General features: G+C 40.2%; 1 protein-coding gene across 1 annotated transcript in view; it reads right to left on the bottom strand.

The window, feature by feature from the left end:
• The window catches only part of LOC121860064, a 58744-nt gene extending 43468 nt beyond the window's left edge, over positions 1 to 15276 (bottom strand). The window contains exons 1-2 of the mRNA XM_042357077.1: positions 15014 to 15276; positions 6475 to 6608 (exon numbers count right to left, since the gene is read on the bottom strand). The gene's annotated coding sequence lies outside the window, so the exon portion shown is untranslated. The remainder of the gene's footprint in view (positions 1 to 6474; positions 6609 to 15013) is intronic.
• Positions 15277 to 17843: the final 2567 nt, after the last annotated feature.

The following is a 17843-nucleotide window of genomic DNA, read 5'->3' as shown; positions in this document are numbered from 1 at the left end:
ACACTCACAGCTTCCAGTGTTAATTACGATGACATCCTTGTTGACTGTGCAGAGTTTATTCTTATAAATAAATGGAGAAAAGTCCATTTGGGTTTTGTAAACTTAACCCATAAACACTTTTAAATGTAGCTACTAAGTTACCTCTTATCAGCCAAGGTCAAGTAACCCAATGGCTACATACAGATTCACAGAAGCTAGTGGAAATTGCTAGTGATTAAATACTACAAATTAGTCAAATAGAGTTAACACCTACTGACTCCTTAGCTAGCTGTGCAAATATCATAGTATCTCAGTTGGAGGACTTACACAGTAGACAACTAAGGTCAGGTAACACTTACCCATTACCTTTACCTGTTAATAATGCTATAGTGTTTTAACTAACACAACAAAAATGGCAACAAGTGGTTCTGCTAACCCACAGACTGCATCGCTCTGTCAAACTGTGAAAGTACTTCCAAATAACATCAAGGTACAAGAAATTACTGCAGGAGATGCAGATTATAATAACTTAACATTTCTGCATAAGTGCGAAGATGTAATGAGAAACAATAATGTCACTAACGATGGGGATAAACTCTTACATCTGAAGCAACGTCAAAACCGGTAGTTGAGCAGATAGAATGATGTACGCTTCAGCCTTTGATGAGCAAACACGACTATCAAACGTTTAGGAAACAATTCATATCCTTCCTCGGCTCAGGAACAAAAGGAGGAGCGCTTACTTGGATTTTCAAGATGGTAGAGCACACAAGTACCAGTGTGTTTGCTCACGACGCACAAGAAACACAGGCTTTAGCCAGACACACACACTGATGGATCTCAAAACTTACATGACATCCTCAAATTGGTATAATGATGAACGAAAAATATCTAGGGAAAATTTCTCCAAGATCATTGAGTTCCAACAGTTTATCATGGTGCTACACGAAACTACACGCAAGGCAGCGCGAAAGAAAGAATATAAACCTGGGACTAAGCTTGTAGATTATGTGGAAGAAATTTCTGATCCGGTGGAAATTACTCCTATGGCTCTGTCAGTAGCACCTGTAACCAATTATAAGGAACAACAACAAACTACCACAGAAACCAAACCCAAAAAGGCAACTTTTGGCAAAATCTGCAAACGTAAGGAACACGCCACAACTAATTGTTGGTTTGGAGGACAAAAGGACAAAGACCCATCTAGCCCGCAGCAAGATCAAGGGAAAAGATCCTCCCTGGACTTTAAAAATCCAGAGTATCCTACTAAACCAAAAAGTCTACAAGGACACTACACAACACATAAAATGCCTACAAACACTAAAGGCACTCCAAATGAATGGTGTTTACTACATGAGTCTCCATACCATAAAACAGAAGACTGCAAGTAACTACAGCCCATGAAGCAAGAGCTTGCAAACTGACGGGAGACAAGTAGACAGCCTTCGGGGAAAGATGTGCACGTCCAGCAACACGGTCTGGGTTAGCGTCAACGGTTCAAGAAAACAGCGTTCATCACCGGCTCATTAATCGCCGCGTTAAACAAAGTGGAGGTGTTGACTGTACCAGCGAGGATAGGTAACAATCAGTGGTCCCTAGACATACATACGGGAGCCTGTGCCAATGTTATCTCATTAAAGTCGTTCAGTGAACTCCAGCGATGATATCCTCCTAATAAGTGGCCAATAAGACCTACAGACATTCCTCTGGCCGGTATGTCAGGAATCCAATTAGATATAGCGGGGTTGACAACACTGCCAATCCATTTTTCTAGGTCCAGTAAGGCTTTTCTGGCGGATTTCTATATAGTAAATGCATTCTCTTTGCCGGCGAATGCGTTAATCGGTCTTCCCACACTAAAGCAGAACAACATTAAGGTTCAGCCAAGAAATCACACCATAACACATAACTGTAAAACTTATTACACAACTCAAACTTCACATCCATTGCGTGCCTCGGGTGTTCGTGTAATAACTGCCTCAACAGGCGCGGGGAGTCTATTGCACAGAAGCAATTAGTTATGGAGTCACTCCACGAAACTCCACCGAGTAGCTTAAAGGACATTCGGGATGAAAGCGGCGAGAACTGGATTTTAACACCTGCTGTGTTAACTGGTGTACAACGGTTACATAGCCAGGAACTAACTAGAGCCACAGTACATTTGCCGAATGTGAGTGAAGGAACAGATGTTGTGTGTCTGAGTAAAAGCTCACGAGTGAAAGGTTTGTCACTTGAGTCTACCTTGAGCACTGTTAGAATAGGTAGTCTCACAGATGTCCTCTTTCTCAATAGAACTGGGGGACCCATAACCTTAAGAAAGGGATGTTGTTTAGGTCATTTCCTTGTTTACAACAAAGCAGTTGTCATAGAACCAATAGAATTACCAATAGGTAGTATAGCACAGAGGGAATTGACCAAAAACCACGTACTGTAGATGAAGTAGAGCTTAATAACACCACTCGTGAAAGTAGTCAATCATCCTCAAGGCAAACGTGATATTTTATAATTACTAGCCGAGTTAGCATTGCCTGGGGAACCCTCAAGGTAAAACAACGTTGACAACCCATTACATTCCACTCAAGCCGGACACTCACCCGATCTACATACTGTACCAGCATATCGGCTATCCCACAGTCAAAGAGCGTTAGTTGAACAAATGGTTCAACAAATGGTGGAACAAGAGGTAACGTCTAACCTTCCTCATCACCATGGAGCTCGCCTCTATTCCTAGTTCCCAAGAAAGATGGAGGATGGAGACCAGTCATAAATTTTTAACGAGGGAACCAAGCAACTGTACCAGACAGGTTCCCAATGCCTGTCCTAAGTGACTTACTACAGTCACTAGGTAAAGACAACGCCGTCTTCAGTAACCTAGATTTACTGAGCGAGTACTGGCAGCTTCCCTTACATGAGGATTCCCGCAAGATAACTGCATTCAGTACGCCTATGGGACATTTCGAATTCTTATGAATGCCATTTGGTTTGAGAAATGCGCCGCTAACATTCCAAAGAATGATAAACACCTTGTTTGCTGGAATGATAGGTAACACAGTCTATTCCTATCGAGATGATCTTATCATAATAAGCAAAGATTTACAAAGTTATTTAAAGAACCTACAAGAAGTCTTCACAAAGCTACAAATTGCTGGATTGAAAGGGAATCATTTCAAATGTGAATATCTTAAATCCAGAATCCAATTCCTCAGACAAGTAGTGGATGGCAGGCGTATACACACAGTGGGATTATCAGGATACTACCGTGCTTTCATTAAAGGTTATGCCAAATTAGCATCACCACTCACTAAACTCCTCCAAAAGGACGTAGAATATAAGTGGAACAAAGAACAAGAGGACAGTTTTAATGCCCCCAAGAGCGCCTTAATGAACGCTCCAGTGTTGGCCGATCCGGACTACACCAAACCATTTACCATGTGTACTGATGCCTCCAGCCAAGGGCTAGGGACAGTGCTCATGCAAACTGATCATCGAGGAAAGTGGCGGGTAATAGCATACGCCAGTCGCACCCTCAACGATGCAGAAACACACTATTCAGCTACTCACTTAGAAGCATTAGCTGTAGTGTGGGCTCTCAAGCATTTTCGGGATCTCATTTTTGAATATCCGATCACAGTCCACACAGATCATGTAGCCGTGACAGAACTATTTCATGGGAAGAACTTATCAGGGCGTTTAGCACGCTGGTATCTAACATATAGCTGAAACTGCCTATCATCTAACTTCTATTTTTCAGGAGCATGACGGAGAATACTATTACCTCTTATTGGAGGCATCCTTAACACATAAGGAAATACTAATACACATTCCACTAAAATCACAACAGAAGTTTAATGCATGGCTTTTGGAACCATTTCCATTCCATTGGTTCTTAACAGACAAATTGAACTAATAGTTGTTTCAGAAGTTTTTTGTTAGTTGCTGTGACTAAGCATGAAGTCTTAAATCATTGTAAGTCAACATATTTACACTTACATGTATGTCTTGCTTAAGCTTTCGCTCTCACCCGGGCTGCAGAAGCTACTGTGAACTAGCTTTAGTACAAACTAATGTTTCTACAGCTCTGTAGCACTGTGAATACTCTCCAATACCTCACAGGTTAGTGTTTCACGTACATGTTAATAATGTGCAATATTTTTTATATTCCAAAGCAACCCAGTGTAATTCTCATACAGTATACCAGGGTGTAGGTAAACATTTACTGGTAGAAGGTTATCATAGCACAATCATGCTGGGACCACCACCTCCAGGGCCGGAGGTCTTCATCTGCACGTCCGTGTTCGTTTCCAAGGCCACAACTCAACTGTCAACAAATTTTGATGAAGGCAAACTTTTGGCTCTACTCTCTTTAATGAAGTCTGTTTACTAATTAATATTTACTTGTGCTGACTGCGCCCTTATTGGTCACATTGTGAGCTATGTTGATGACCTACAAATAACATCCGACACTCCAAACAGCCTGTCCTTTTCAGCTTCGCCCGCACCTGTCACCCATGACCAAACCAAGGTCATGTCATGTCATGACATGTCATGTCATGTTATGTCATGCCATCGGTGTCAGACCCCGCTGAGTTACAAGGAAAAGTCAACCAGGTACTTACCTACAAATACCAGAGTCTACCTGTGTGCGCCACGACCTCTGTTGTCACCACTCACTGCTGGCAACGGCTAAGCGAAACAAGATACAACACAAGACTTATCCCTGGTTGACCCATAACTCCCAGATGGAAGTAATGCAACGCTAACTTCTACTACTGCCCCACCCGGCTGTACCTGGCGGTGTACAAACCACACTCACACCTACACCAGGTTGTGCACTAGCCTGCTCTTAACACTCGTTTCTCCCCCGCTTTACGTTGACCCACCCGGCACCCACACAGCCTCTTACATTCTGCAACACTCAACTCACCCCACGGCAACACCACCTCTACACCAGTATACTCAACTCACCCCACGGCAACACCACCTCTACACCAGCATACTCAACTTCCCCCACGGCAACACCACCTCTACACCAGTATACTCATCTATAACCCCCCGTCTCTAACAGCAGCCAACTGAGTTAAATCCTCTCAAGTGAAAATAGACTATGTATTACACACTCGTTGTCCACTGTGATGGGTGTGCTGCAAGAGCAGTGTGGACCTGAGCGACCGAGTCTCAGGAAGACCAGAGTCTATGAGTGGGTCTCCCACACACACACACACACACACTGAGAACATGGCCATCCTTGTGGGAGTCATCTCTATTATATCAGCAGCAGTATATCTGCACAAGCGAGGCTGAACCCTTCCCTCCCTCTCTACCCAGTCATCCAACACACCCTCGCTGCCGTAGCCGTGCTTATCGCATTTGGTAGCATCCGTGTTAAGTTCCTCTGGATTCTATCTTCCATAGAAGGAATAGCTGCAGTGACACTGTTGGTCGCCTCGCCAAAGAAGCAACTGCGGAAGATGACACAGAAGCCATCTGGGAATACACACCTCACAGCGTGAGAGCTTGGATGAACACTGGACAAATCTTGAACTCAAGGCCAGCTGCATAATGAACCTTTATAACACAGTAGCTGGCGGCCAACCTCAGACTCGGTCACACCAGGTAACACTATAGGCACACTACTACCTGGACAACCCGGAGCCTGTCCGCAGCTCGTATACACTTTGTGGGGTCTCACTACACCCGTCACCCTCACGTCATCCCTCCATGACCTAACATCCGGTCCCTCCTAAAGACTGACTTGTCATTTGACATTATGAGGGACCTGTCATGTTAACAGATGAACCTGTACAGGATACCTGCCTGTGTACACTTATCATTCCTTCACTACTGTACTTACTAACTCACCAATGGCCCCTCAGGCACTCTCGCCTATCCATCAACTAAGTCAAGCATGAACTCCAAATGTTTTCCCCTTAATTTCTTGTAATGGACAAACATGGTGAAATATACAAAAAAATATCAGGTGTAGCTAAAGCTTTATAAATATAAAAAAAGAATAAATAATAAGCGCAGAGAGAAATCGGACACATAACATTGTCAAATCTTGTCACCAAGGCTTCCCGTTGCCAAAGACTGAAGACTGGATAGTTTGAACTAACGGTGTTTATGGGACATTGGTAAGACAGTGTAAGGCAGGAGCTTCCCAGCGTCACTGTTGGGTATAAAAGATGATCTACATGTTCTACAGAATTAAATTTCAGCAAGTTATTTTTTAGTCTTTCTAGATTCCCTCGTAGACCAATCAACGGTGTATGTGGTCATGTAGCGCGCCTCCACGCTATCCATGGATTGGAATAAGGAAAGTGGTGACATAACTGTAGTGTACTGTAGTGTACTGTACTGTACTGTACTGTACTTGTTGAGTAAGTGTGAGTAGAATCCATGCTTCCTGCCTCAAGACATCTTGTACACAAGATCTCACGACGGACGGAGGAACAGAGAGACAGGCAAACGTGTTTAAGTTTAATAATAATAACTTACGTGTGTGGCACAGTTCTCCCGTGAGGCCAGGGGACACACACACCGGCCAGTCTCAGCGTCACAAACACCCCCGTACATACAGTCAGGACACCACTGGAGACAGTTTGGTGGACCATAACGCTCAGCTTCACACTCTGAAAGTAACACAGACAATGTACCTTAGTGTAAAGAAAATGGGGCACAGTAAACCTCCCTCTAACGAACCTCTCTGTAACAGACACAGTCCGTTAACGAACCTCTCTGTAACAGACACAGTCCGTTAACGAACCTCTCTGTAACAGACACAGTCCGTTAACGAACCTCGCTGTAACAGACACAGTCCGTTCACGAACCTCTCTGTAACAGACACAGTCCGTTAACGAACCTCGCTGTAACAGACACAGTCCGTTAACGAACCTCGCTGTAACAGACACAGTCCGTTAACGAACCTCGCTGTAACAGACACAGTCCGTTAACGACCTCGCTGTAACAGACACAGTCCGTTAACGAACCTGCTGTAACAGACACAGTCCGTTAACGAACCTCGCTGTAACAGACACAGTCCGTTACGAACCTACTGTAACAGACACAGTCCGTTAACGAACCTCTCTGTAACAGACACAGCCCGTTAACGAACCTCTCTGTAACAGACACAGCCCGTTAACGAACCTCGCTGTAACAGACACAGTCCGTTAACGAACCTCGCTGTAACCGACACAGTCCGTTAACGAACCTCGCTGTAACAGACACAGTCCGTTAACGAACCTCGCTGCCAACAGACACAGTCCGTTAACGAACCTGCCATGTAACAGACACAGTCCGTTAACGAACCTCGCTGTAACAGACACAGTCCGTTAACGAACCTCGCTGTAACAGACACAGTCCGTTAACGAACCTCGCTGCAACAGACACATTCTGTTATAATGAAGTTTAACTATACTGAAAGAATCTTATAATTATGAATGGGTTTCTAAACTAATGATTCACCAGGAACTGAGACCAAGAAAATGTTTCAGTATCACAGAAGCTGATCCACTGAGCAGCCGAGAGAAAACTGTACGAGAATACCAACTGTGTTATATAAACTCTGGCTGTTTTGAATTCGCAAAAAAGTTTGTACAAAATAACTTAAATGAAGAATAGCGGCAATAAGTCTAGGCAAGGAGAGAAAAATGGTATTCCACTACTTCTACAGGTGTTGGTGTATAATGGTGTTCCACTAACTACAGGTGTTGGTGTATAATGGTGTTCCACTAACTACAGGTGTTGGTGTATAATGGTGTTCCACTAACTACAGGTGTTGGTGTATAATGGTGTTCCACTAACTACAGGTGTTGGTGTATAATGGTGTTCCACTAACTAGAGTGTTAGAATTGTATAATAATTCATTCCACTAACTACAGAGTGTTGAGGTGTATTATGGTGCTCCACTAACTGGAGTGTTGGTTTATAATGTTGCTCCACTAACTACAGGTGTTGGTGTATAATGGTGCTCCACTAACTACAGGTGTTGGTGTATAATGGTGTTCCACTAACTACAGGTGTTGGTTTTACTAATGTTTATTCCACTAACTACAGGTGTTGGTGTTTAATGGTACTCCATCTTCTGGGTGTTGGTGTATAATGGTGTTCCACTAACTACAGGTGTTGGTGTATAATAATTGTTCACTAACTTTCACGGGTGTTGGTATAATGGTGTTCCACTAACTACAGGTGTTGGTGCGTGGTGTTCCACTAACTACAGGTGTTGGTATATATTAGTGTTCCACTAACTACAGGTGTTGAGGTATAATGGTGTTCCTAACTACAGGTGTTGGTGTATAATGGTGTTCCACTAACTACAGGTGTTAGGTGTATAATGGTGTTCCACTAACTACAGGTGTTGGTGTAGCCTAATGGTGCTCCACTAACCTACAGGTGTTGGTGTATAATGGTGTTTCCACTAACTACAGGTGTTGGTGTATAATAGTGTTCCACCTAACTACAGGTGTTGGTGTATAATGATTGTTCCACTAGCTTCACAAGGTGTTGGTGTATAATGGTGTTCCACTAACTACAGGTGTTGGTGTATAATAGTGTTCCACACTAACTGGGTGTTGGTGTATAATGGTGTTCCCACTAACTACAGGTGTTGGTGTATAATAATTCCACTAACTACAGGTGTTGGTGTATAATGGTGTTCCACTAACTACAGGTGTTGGTGTATTATGGGTGCTCCACTAACTACAGGTGTTGGTTTATAATGTTGCTCCACTAACTACAGGTGTTGGTGTATAATGGTGCTCTCCCTTACCCCTAACTACAGGTGTTTGGTGTATAATGGTCATTCCACCTAACTTCGGTGTTGGTTTATAATGTTGTTTCACCTAACTACAGGTGTTGGTATTTAATGGTGCTCCACTAACTACAGGTGTTGAGTGTATAATGGTGTTCCACTAACTAAAGGTGTTGGTGATATTAATTCCCTAACTACAGTGTTCCATGTTGAACTGCATAATGGTGTTCCACTAACTGCAGTGTTGGTATATAATAGTTATCCACTAACTACAGGGTGTTGGTGTATAATGGTGTTCCACTGACTAAAGGTGTTGGTGTATAATGGTGTTCCACTAACTACAGGTGTTGGTGTATAATGGTATTCCACTAACTACAGGTGTTGGTGTATAATGGTGCTCCACTAACTACAGGTGTTGGTGTATAATGTTGCTCCACTAACTACAGGTGTTGGTGTATAATGGTGTTCCACTAACTACAGGTGTTGGTGTATAATGGTGTTCCACTAACTACAGGTGTTGGTGTATAATGTTGCTCCACTAACTACAGGTGTTGGTGTATAATGGTGCTCCACTAACTACAGGTGTTGGTTTATAATGGTGTTCCACTAACTACAGGTGTTGGTTTATAATGTTGCTCCACTAACTACAGGTGTTGGTTTATAATGGTGTTCCACTAACTACAAGGGTTGGTTTATAATGGTGTTCCACTAACTACAGGTGTTGGTGTATAATGGTGTTCCACTAACTACAGGTGTTGGTGTATAATGGTGTTCCACTAACTACAGGTGTTGGTGTATAATGGTGTTCCACAAACTACAGGTGTTGGTGGATGGTGCTCCACTAACTACAGGTGTTGGTTTATAATGGTGTTCCAATAACTACAGGTGTTGGTGTATAATGGTGTTCCACTAACTACAGGTGTTGGTGTATAATGGTGCTCCACTAACTACAGGTGTTGGTTTATAATGTTGTTCCACCACTAACTACAGGTGTTGGTGTATAATGGTGCCCACTAACTACAGGTGTTGGTTTATAATGGTGTTCCACTAACTACAGGTGTTGGTTTATAATGTTGCTCCACTAACTACAGGTGTTGGTTTATAATGGTGTTCCACTAACTACAAGGGTTGGTTTATAATGGTGTTCCACTAACTACAGGTGTTGGTGTATAATGGTGTTCCACTAACTACAGGTGTGTAATGGTGTTCCACTAACTACAGGTGTTGGGTATAATGGTGTTCCACTAACTACAGGTGTTGGTGTATAATGGTGTTCCACAAACTACAGGTGTTGGTTTATAATGTTGCGTTCCACTAACTACAAGGGTTGGTTTATATTGGTGTTCCACTAACTACAGGTGTTGGTGTATAATGGTGTTCCCACCCAACTACAGGTGTTGGTGTATAATGGTGTTCCACTAACTTTACAGGTGTTGGTGTATAATGGTGTTCCACTAACTACAGGTGTTGGTGTATAATGGTGTTCCACAAACTACAGTGTGTGGTTTTATAATGTTGCGCCACTAACTACAGGTGTTGGTTTATAATGGTGTTCCACTAACTACAAGGGTTGGTTTATAATGGTGTTCCACTAACTACAGGTGTTGGTGTATAATGGTGTTCCACTAACTACAGGTGTTGGTGTATAATGGTGTTCCACTAACTACAGGTGTTGGTGTATAATGGTGCTCCACTAACTACAGGTGTTGGTTTATAATGTTGTTCCACCACTAACTACAGGTGTTGGTGTATAATGGTGCTCCACTAACTACAGGTGTTGGTTTATAATGGTGTTCCACTAACTACAGGTGTTGGTTTATAATGTTGCTCCACTAACTACAGGTGTTGGTTTATAATGGTGTTCCACTAACTACAAGGGTTGGTTTATAATGGTGTTCCACTAACTACAGGTGTTGGTGTATAATGGTGTTCCACTAACTACAGGTGTTGGTGTATAATGGTGTTCCACTAACTACAGGTGTTGGTGTATAATGGTGTTCCACTAACTACAGGTGTTGGTTATAATGGTGTTCCACAAACTACAGTGTTGGTTTATAATGTTGCTCCACTAACTACAGGTGTTGGTTTATAATGGTGTTCCACTAACTACAAGGGTTGGTTTATAATGGTGTTCCACTAACTACAGGTGTTGGTGTATAATGGTGTTCCACTAACTACAGGTGTTGGTGTATAATGGTGTTCCACTAACTACAGGTGTTGGTGTATAATGGTGCTCCACTAACTACAGGTGTTGGTTTATAATGGTGTTCCAATAACTACAGGTGTTGGTGTATAATGGTGTTCCACAAACTTCAGGTGTTGGTATATAATGGTGCTCCACTAACTACAGGTGTTGGTGTATAATGGTGTTTCGCTAACTACAGGTGTTGGTGTATAATGTTGTTCCACTAACTACAGGTGTTGGTGTATAATGGTGCTCCACTAACTACAGGTGTTCGTTTATAATGGTGTTCCAATAACTACAGGTGTTGGTGTATAATGGTGCTCCACAAACTACAGGTGTTGGTGTATAATGGTGCTCCACTAACTACAGGTGTTGGTGTATAATGGTGTTTTGCTAACTACAGGTGTTGGTGTATAATGGTGTTTCGCTAACTACTGGGGTTGGTTTATAATGGTGTTCCACAAACTACAGGTATTGGTGTATAATGGTGCTCCACTAACTACAGTTCAAGCTAGGTAAACTGAAACCTAACTTAACTCAGGTGTGACGGAACCTAACTTTAAAATAACCTATCCTAATTTAATCTCACTTAACCTACTTAAACCCAACCTAACCCAGACGTACGCTCACCTATCCTAGCGCTGACCTAACTACACGTACCCTATCCTAGCCTAATTTAACACTAATCTACCCTGACCTAACACTATCTTAACCTAACCAATTAATAACCATGCTTATCCTACCTCACAATAACCTAATCTAACCTAACTTATCCTACTACTACTTTGCTGTCACTCGGAGTCGAGTCTGACGATCATCCAGGTATGATACAATGATACAAGTTATTAGGGATGTCACCTTCATTGGTGAGTTCTGAGGTGACTAGAGAGGCCGATATGGGACTGGCAGGGTCGTTCCCAGATGGTGCACGTGTGGAGGGGTACATCAAGTGCTGTTTGCAAGTTCGTACCCTACCTCGACATTGCTAATGAGGTTTTCTCTGTTCGACAGAACTAAATCGAGTATATTATTACCCCAGGTGGGTTCGGTTATACTGTATGTTGACTTAGGAAACAGTCCTGGATCGTTTCGAGGAAATCCTCTGATACTGAGTTACCCGAAAGGTCAGTCCAATCTATTTGGCCAAGGTTAAAATCGCCTACTATACAGGAACTACCTGATGCGTACTATCCCTGAAATCGGAGTCCTCCTCCACCCTCTGGAAGAAGCTATCAGTGTCAAGTTCATTCCCAAATTAGTGAAACACCCTGACTTAACCCCAGCAGAAAGAGCACTTCTTGCACTTCCACCAAGACTGGGAGGGATGGGACTAACAAATCCAGAGGAGATTGCTGCCACTGAACATCAAAATTCACTAAAGCTCACGGCAGCCCTCACGGACCACATAATAGCCCAGAATGCAACAGGGGAAGTGGATACCAGCGAAGTAAATAAGATTCGTAGGTCCATTACGACAGATCGACAGCACTGCCAAAATGATATGTTGCAGCAACTATTGCTGCAGGTTCCAGAAAATTTGAAAAAAAAGTAGCTATAGAGCAGGAGGTGGGCGCCTCGAACTGGTTAACTACGTTACCGATAAGGGCAAATGGTTTCAGTCTTAATAAACAAGAATTTACAGATGCCATTGCTCTAAGGTACGGTTGGCCAGTAGAAGGTTTGCCCTCCCACTGCGTGTGTGGCTCTTCCTATGATGGCGATCACGCCATGGTGTACAAGAAGGGGGGCTTCATGAGGCATGATGAGGTAAGGGATCTCACAGCAAATATGTTGAAGGAAATCTGCCGGGACGTCATGGTAGAACCGACCCTCCTTCCACTGGATGGCGAGATCTTCCAACACAGGACTTCAAACACATCTAACGAAGCCCGTGTGGACGTCAGTGCTCGAGGATTCTGGACGCGGGGACAGCGAGCTTTCTTCGACATCAGGATTTTTCATCCCATGGCCGCATGTCATCGTAACCTAGCTCTCGATGCTGCACATAGGAGGAACGAGAACGACAAGAGAAGGGCATATGGGGAGAGAATTAAAAACGTTGATCAAGGCAACTTCACTCCTCTGGTGTTCACAACCTCTGGTGGGATGGGCCCAAGTGCAAGATGTTTCTACGCCAGACTCGCGGAGGTGATCTCCGAACAGAAGCAGCAGCCCAGAAGTTATGTTACAGCCTGGATGAGATGTCGACTGTCCTTCTCTCTCCTTCGGTCGGCTTTGCTCTGCCTCAGGGGAACGAGAGCTTCTGCCCCAACTCCGACAACTGCTGCAGATATTGACTATGAGACTACAGTCACTGAATGTCGCATAGATCTGCGGCTCAACTAATTCAACACAGATAGGATAGCTTCTTATGTATTAGGATATTTAATATTAAGGTAAATAAATGGTGGCGAAGGTGTGTCTATTGGGGGAGGCTGGAGGCCACGTTAAAAAAAAAAAAAAAAAGGTTAATGTTAGGTTGGTGTTAGGTTAGTGTAGGTTAGTGTTAGTGTTAGGTTGAGTGTTAGAGTTGAGTGTTAGGTTGGCAGGTGTTAGGTTGGTGTTGAGTTTAGTGTTAGGTTAGGTAAGTGTTAGGTTAGTGGTGGGATTAAGGTTAGTGTTAGGTTAGTGTTGGTGGGTTAGTGTTTAGGTTAGGTTGAGTGTTAGGTTGGGTTAGTGTTAGGTTGAGTGTTGGGGTTGGTGTTAGGTTAGTGTTAGGTTTGAGTTAGTGTTGAGTTGGTGTTAGTGTTGAGTTGAGTGTTGGGATTGGGTTGGTGTTAGGTTAGTGTTAGTGTTGGGTTGGTGTTAGGTTAGTGTTAGTGGTAGGTTAGGTTAGTGTTAGGTTGGTGTTAGGTTGGTGTTAGGTTAGGTTAGTGTTAGGTTAGGTTAGGTTAGTGTTAGGTTGGTGTTAGGTTGGTGTTAGGTTAGGTTAGTGTTAGGTTAGTTTTAGGTTAGGTTAGGTTAGGTTAGTGTTAGGTTAGGTTAGTGTTAGGTTAGGTTAGTGTTAGGTTGGTGTTAGGTTGGTGTTAGGTTAGGTTAGTTTAGGTTAGGTTAGGTTAGGTTAGGTTAGTGTTAGGTTAGGTTAGTGTTAGGTTAGTGTTAGGTTAGTGTTAGGTTAGTGTTAGTGTTAGGTTAGTGTTAGGTTAGTGTTAGGTTAGTGTAAGGTTAGTGTTAGGTTAGTGTTAGGTTAGTGTTAGGTTAGGGTTAGGTTCGGTTAGGCTAGTGTTAGGTTAATGTTAGGTTAGTGTTAGGTTCGGTTAGGTTAGGGTTCCCTTCCGACCATACCTGTGTTCATTAGCATATTTTCCCCAAGGGTAAACTTTAATCTTTGATCGATGATCTTGACCTCAGCATCAAGATGTGTCACTGTTACAAGGCCAGATAGTGTGGCCGGTGGTAGAAGCGGTATCGCTCTTGCCTCGCAAGCAAGGTGTCACGGGTTCGATTCCCGGGCGGGTGGAAGTTGTTTGGACATACTTCCTAGCCCCCATTAGTCCCTGTTCACCTAACAGTAAAGTAGGTACCTGGTGTAAGTCGAAATTTGCGAATTCGTATTCATTGAGTTGGAGCTTCCAATAACTTGATGACATAAACCACTGACTCCTCAGGCTTCTACGCCCTTAACTCATGAGACATAAAGGCAAGCATGAACTTAGCATGCTTCCCTGTTGGGCGCTGTAAACGCTTCTGCGCTTCACCTTACACAAGGATGTAGGGGAGTGCCCCCAAAAAAGGCCGGATATTCAGCTGTTGAACAGTTAGAGTACACTTATACACACACAAACACGAGCACACACACACTTACACACAAACACTTACACCCGCACAAACACGAACACACACACACACACACACGAGACCGACTGTTGCACAATCATAGAAAAGTAGGTCCCAGAGGTATTTACACAAGGTGTCACTGCACTCCACCACCATCTTCACTACCCCAACTGTAAGGCTTGGTACCCATGTATGGCTGGCCTGGTGGCCGGGGCACGAACCTGGTACTCTTAGTAGCGAGGTGAGCACTTTATCCACTCTGACGCCGCACCCCCTCCCAAGCGTTTAACACTCGGTAAATATTATAATCCATCACTGCTTACCTCTCATGATGAGGCTGAATGTTCCTGACTCTTGTTTATTTCTGGTGTAACCAGGTGGAAGACGGTACCTAACACTGTAGAAGCCAGAGCCATCCAGTTGAGAGGCCGGGATGATTAACTGGTTATTATTAATGCGATCAACGCCCGTCCAAGACCTGGTCGATGCCTTCTTCCACTCCACTTCTTTGGTTCCCACGTTGGTGAACCGAACGCTGAGGCCTTCACCCTTATTGACTGTAACACTCAAGTGCTCGGGAACAACCTTAGCTGAGAAGGGAGAGAAAACAAGTGCACGATAAACAACACATTAATAATAATTATAACGACAACAACAGCAAAAACAACTATAATAATAATAATAATAATAATAATAATAATAATAATAATAATAATAATAATAATAATAATAATAATAATAATAATAATAATAATAATAATAATAATAATAATAATAATAATAATAATAATAATAATAATAATAATAATAATAATAATAATAATAATAATAATAATAATAATAATAATAATAATAATAATAATAATAATAATAATAATAATAATAATAATAATAATAATAATAATAATAATAATAATAATAATAATATAATAATAATAATAATAATAATAATAATAATAATAATAATAATAATAATAATAATAATAATAATAATAATAATAATAATAATAATAATAATAATAATAATAATAATAATAATAATAATAATAATAATATAATAATAATAATAATAATAATTATAATAATAATAATAATAATAATAATAATAATAATAATAATAATAATAATAATAATAATAATAATAATAATAATAATAATAATAATAATAATAATAATAATAATAATAATAATAATAATAATAATAATAATAATAATAATAATAATAATAATAATAATAATAATAATAATAATAATAATAATAATAATAATAATAATAATAATAATAATAATAATAATAATAATAATAATAATAATAATAATAATAATAATAATAATAATAATAAATAATAATAATAATAATAATAATAATAATAATTAATAATAATAATAATAATAATAATAATAATAATAATAATAATAATAATAATAATAAATAATAATAATAATAATAATAATAATAATAATAATAATAATAATAATAATAATAATAATAATAATAATAATAATAATAATAATAATAATAATAATAATAATAATAATAATAATAATAATAATAATAATAATAATAATAATAATAATAATAATAATAATAATAATAATAATAATAATAATAATAATAATAATAATAATAATAATAATAATAATAATAATAATAATAATAATAATAATAATAATAATAATAATAATAATAATAATAATAATAATAATAATAATAATAATAATAATAATAATAACAATAATGATAATAATAATAATAATAATATTAATAATAAATAATAATATTAAATATAATGAGGATAAATCTCACATGAAGAGGTAAGGTAGGAGTTTATAGTAGTAGAGTGGTATAGTGGGGGAGGAGGTAGCGTGCCTCGAGGGTGTGAAGATAATGGCATATTAACACAGGCTCAGTACAAGTGTAGTATATAAAACACAGCTTTATTTTACTAGTTCAATAGGGGGATTAATGGGGGTTCGTACACAATGTATGCTAGACTATAATATTTTCGTATAACCTCACAAGTAGAATGGGCACTTCCACTAAGTCGATCGTTGGTGAGGTTCAGGATCACCGCACTACTACCGTCTACACAGCCAGCACTTACTTTTACACGTTGAGTCGACAGTACACTGTCGATGGACCCGGCTGTGTTACGGTCGTCTCCCCTGTCCCTCAATATTTGTTTTAGTTACCCATTGTATTTAGTTTCTGTTGTTTCCCGTTTTTCTTTAGAATCGAATTTCCAAGCTTATGGTAAAGACTTTAAAAAAATGTCTTGATTATTTTATAGAAGTATGTATATTGTTTCATTATGTAAACTTTGTAGAATAAATTCTTATTTTTTTTATAGTTAGGAAAGACTGTAAGAAGCAGGTGTGACGTATAAAATGAATTATAAATTATATGTTGATGAAACAAGAAAGTATTGGAACATTGTTTTGGCAAGGCTCTTTGTAGCTAGGTGGAGGAGGTAGGAGGCCAAGCTTGTGTGGTGCACATTTATCTATTATTATCTGGGCAATCATGGATAATTATGGTGTTAACTAAAGTGTAATATGTTCGTTATAGTTCAAAGAGTATTGTAGTAGTGAGAGAACATTGTGTTTGGTGGAGATAACATTATTCTGAGTGAATTGGTTTAGAACATAAGAACATAAGAAAGTGGGATACTGCAGGAGGCCGACCGGCCCATACAGGGCAGATCCCTTTCACACCATTCCCAGCATTTCCATGTGCCTATCCAACTTCGTCTTGAAGCTCCCTAGCGTCCCCGATCCTACTATTGCACTCGGTAGTCTATTCCACATATCCACAACTCTATTACCAAACCAGTGCTTGCCTATATCCTTTCTGAATCGGAATTTATCTAATTTAAAGCCATTTGTTCTAGTTATTTCGTTATTACTGAGCTTCAGAACATCTTCCATTTTACCCTTGTTAATCCCACTTACCCACTTGTACACCTCTATCATATCTCCCCTAACTCTACGCCTGGCCTTTGATTATACATGGACATATTTATTATATTTATTATATCTATTATATTTTTTTAAATATATTTTGTCGTAATTTTAAAGATGTGTTTTGATTAAACCAGCTTTAATGGGAACAGTGGTATTGAAAAAACACCTGTCAGCTGTCAGGAGGTTGAT

The sequence above is a fragment of the Homarus americanus genome, unplaced genomic scaffold, assembly GCF_018991925.1.
Source record: "Homarus americanus isolate GMGI-L3 unplaced genomic scaffold, GMGI_Hamer_2.0 scaffold32960, whole genome shotgun sequence".
NCBI lineage: Eukaryota > Metazoa > Arthropoda > Malacostraca > Decapoda > Nephropidae > Homarus > Homarus americanus.
Note: the sequence above shows the minus strand (reverse complement) of the source record. Positions and strands in the feature narration are given on the sequence as shown.